We start from the raw sequence: 4,297 nt of genomic DNA on the forward strand, positions 1-4,297 counted from the left end.
ATTCGAAGTCCCCGACGGCCGAAATCGCTCACAGGCAAAGTTAGCATAGTTGTCAGAGCTGGCTCTTCTTTTTTTGGCAGGCTCATAATGGGGGTGTTTGGTTTTAAGTCTGTGAAGCAGATAGCGTTATGGATTTCACTAAGTAGGGAGACTCCAGCATTTCCCTTACGAAGAGAGACTGAGAAACCTGAGGCTGGTTAGTCTGGAGAAGACTGAGAGGAGATCCGATCACTGTATACAAATGTCTGAGGCTGGGTGTCAAGTGGATGGAGCCAGTGTCTTTTCTGGTCAGCAGCAATAAGACAGGGAGCAGTGGCCACAAATTAGGACATAGAAGGTTTAACCTCAACATGAGGAGAAACTTCTTTACAGTGAGGGTAATGGAGCACTGGAGCAGGCTGCCCAGAGAGGTTGTGGAGTCTCTGCAGACTTTCAGAGTCTGCCTGGATGCATTCTTGAGTGAACTACCCTAGGGGATCCTGCTTTGGTGGGAGGTTGGACTCAATGATCTCTGGAGGGCCCTTCCAACATCTAAAGTTCTGCAATTCTGTGATTTTATTAAGCTTTATCTTGACAAATGGCATTGTTCCAAAGTACATAAAGTATATATTGTTTGCAACAAGCTGCTGACAAAGCTGGCAGCTCATGCCTTGGACAGATTCACTCTAATGGTTTGAGAACTGGCTGGGGGGCCGGGCCCAGAGTAGTGGTGAATGGTGCCACATCCACTTGGCAGCTGTCACTAGTGGTGATCCCCAAGGAGCAGTGCTGGGCCTAGTCCTGTTCAAAATCTTTATTGATTATCTGGACAAAGGGTTTGACTCCAGCATCAGTAAGTTTGCAGATGACACCAAGCTAGGAGCAATCTGTCAATCTGTAGGAGAGCCCTGCAGAGTGACCTAGACAGGCTGGATGGGTGGGCAGAGGCCAATGGGATAAGGTTTAACAAAGCCAAGTGCAGGGTCCTACACTTTGGCCACAACAACCCCAAGCAGTGCTACAGGCTGAGGAGAGAGTGGCTGGAGAGCAGTCAGGCAGAAAGGGTCCTGGGGGTACTGATAGATAGTAGCTGAACATGAGCCAGCAGTGTGCCCAGGTGGCCAAGAGAGCCAATGGCATCCTGGCCTGGACCAGGAACAGTGTGGCCAGTAGGATGAGCCAAGTTATTCTTCTCCTGTGCTCAGCACTGGTCAAGCCACACCTTGAGTACTGTGTCCAGCTCTGGGCCCCTCAATTCAAGAGAGATGCTGAGATACTGGAACGTGTCCAGAGAAGGGTGACAAAGCTGGTGAGGGGCCTGGAACACAAACCCTATGAGGAGAGGCTGAGGGAGCTGGGGGTGTTTAGCCTGGAGCAGAGGAGGCTCAGGGGTGACCTCATCGCTGTCTACAGCTACCTGGAGGGAGGTTGTGGCCAATTGGGGGTCAGTCTCTTCTCCCAGGCAAACAGCAACAGGACAAGGGGTCACAGTGTCAAGTTGTGCTGGGGGAGGTATAAGCTGGATGTTAGGGAGGAAGTTCTTCCCAGAGAGAGTGATTGGCATTGGAATGGGCTGCCCAGGGAGGTGGTGGAGGCACCGTCCCTGGAGGTGTTCAAGAAAAGACTGGATGAGGCACTTAGTGCCATGGTCTAGTTGCTTGAATAGGACTGATTGATAGGTTGGACTGGATGATCTTGGAGGTCTTTTCCAATCTGGTTGATTCTATGATTCTATGAAAATTACTGTTCTCCCAAGTTAATGTACATAGTTCTTCATATACATATAAATTCTTAATTGAATCCTACAGCAACACTATCAGAACTATGTATTTCTGTTTCCTTTCATATGTATGCCACACTAAGTTTCAGTGGCTATTGCTGATGGCTATAAATTGTACAGTTACCTATCACTGCATCGAAAGTGTTCCTTTATCAAATGTACTCTAACTTAACCGAGATTCAGTACAGACAGGTAAAGTATATATTTAATGTAACAGTAATTTCAACAGCAAGCAAAGAATGTAAATAAATCTGAACCGAGTGTTTCTTCCTCAGCGTCCTTTGTATCTTTTTAACATCATTTATGGTCTGTATCTAAGGGTCTAATTATAGGGGCTTTGGTTGCTAGGCAAAATAGAGTATTTTGGGAACCTTCTTGTACTTCTGAAAGCGACTCCAAAGCTGTTTCCTAATAGTCACAGTATCACAATATCACCAAGGTTGGAAGAGACCTCATAGATCATCAAGTCCAACCCTTTACCACAGAGCTCAAGGCTAGACCATGGCACCAAGTGCCACGTCCAGTCCTGCCTTGAACAGCTCCAGGGACGGCGACTCCACCACCTCCCCGGGCAGCCCATTCCAGTGTCCAATGACTCTCTCAGTGAAGAACTTTCTCCTCACCTCCAGCCTAAATTTCCCCTGGCATAGCTTGAGGCTGTGTCCTCTTGTTCTGGTGCTGGCCACCTGAGAGAAGAGAGCAACCTCCTCCTGGCCACAACCACCCTTCAGGTAGTTGTAGACAGCAATGAGGTCACCCCTGAGCCTCCTCTTCTCCAGGCTAACCAATCCCAGCTCCCTCAGCCTCTCCTCGTAGGGCTGTGCTCAAGGCCTCTCCCCAGCCTCGTCGCCCTTCTCTGGACACGCTCAAGCATCTCAGTGTCCCTCCTAAACTGGGGGGCCCAGAACTGAACACAGTACTCAAGGTGTGGTCTAACCAGTGCAGAGTACAGGGGCAGAATGACCTCCCTGCTCCTGCTGGCCACACCATTCCTGATGCAGGCCAGTCGATGTACTGTGTCAGTTTAACAAAATTTGACACAGTGATACAGCAGTTACTGCAAAAGAAATAGGTGTTATGTCTGTTGAATAGCTGACCTGTCATCACTAACTCCCATTTTTCTAATCTTGACAGCATATTTTTCCCCTTTTTGGAAAAAGCACCCTAAACCCTTGTGTGCGTTCTACAATAGCATTAGACTTTGCCACAAATAACAATGAAACTTCCTGCAGAAGTTTACAAAAGACAGTCTTTGAAAAAAAATGCATACAGATTGTCAAAAAAAAAAAAAGGAAATTACTTTTATTTCATCTGCCTGCTGAAATGTATGCAATTATATAAACATTTTAATGTTATTAGGACACATAAAAATAAAACAGCAGCACACATATCTTTTTGATGGTAAATTGTGTCAAGATCACCATTGCATCTGGTGGAAGAATCCTTGAACTGTGGGAGGTAATGACCTATTTTTTGTGTCTTTGATGACAAAATCCTAGATTTTCTTCTCAGAGTAGGTTTTCTGAGTTAATCAAGACATCACTTTCTTTCAAATCTTCCCCAGCACTAGGAAAAAATAAAAGGGATAATGATGTTATTTATTCCTCGGTTGAACAATTCCAGGAACCTGTAAGAGACATCTATTTTTATTAATCATTCACAGAATCTTAAAGTAGGACATAAACCCCACAAAATTCACTCTGATCAACTTAAAATTCTTAATTTTGTAAGATAAGGTGTGCTGCTTTAAAAAAAAAATCAGCAAAACTGAGCCCACTCTGACTGTAATATTAATCTCATCATTATATAATTGAGTATAATATAAAGCATTGTTTGGTTTTGTATGTATCTTGCACAAGAAAGAGCTATGTGTTTCTGTCATTCCTGCTGGGATATGTGTACAAACATGCTCATTTACATAAAAGGCTACTCAGAATTAACAAATTTCTCCTCTTCTAAAATTCAGTTATTTTTTCTAAACCTAGACATGTTTCTGTTTGAAAGATTTGAATTGTTCTAGCATCTGGTATCCAAATCTTCATAAAATGAGGGCATGAAAATATATATGCAACTGAACAGGTTACATTGGTGAGAGCAGAGTTGAAAAGCACCTGATTTCTACTTGTTTTTTTATCTGAGCTCCTGTAGCTTTGAATTTGGGCAGAGCAACAGTAATTGCTTGACCAGGTTCAGGCACTGTGCACATGTTTACTTTTGTCAAGGTTTGCAAATAGAGGGCCTTGAGTTTGTGAGCTTTCTTCTGTGGTCTTCCTGGTTTTGTACAAAAAATAAGTGAGCCAAAAGCAGACAGTAAGAGACAACCAAAGTTTCAAGTTCAATGCATAAATCTTCACCTGCCATTCAGAATTCATGGCTGGGTTTTAAGGAAAAGTGGGTAACATGGTACCTCTCTCGTGAAAGGTTACTAAAAATGTACAGTTTTTGTGAGGCTGCATTGTGAAAACAGAAAGAAAGAGCACAAGGAAGAAAAAAAGAAGTTTAAGGAAAATAAATAAAGAGGTTGGCACAAATATATTC

This window comes from Pogoniulus pusillus, chromosome 31, assembly GCF_015220805.1.
Source record: "Pogoniulus pusillus isolate bPogPus1 chromosome 31, bPogPus1.pri, whole genome shotgun sequence".
NCBI classification, from domain to species: Eukaryota; Metazoa; Chordata; class Aves; order Piciformes; family Lybiidae; genus Pogoniulus; species Pogoniulus pusillus.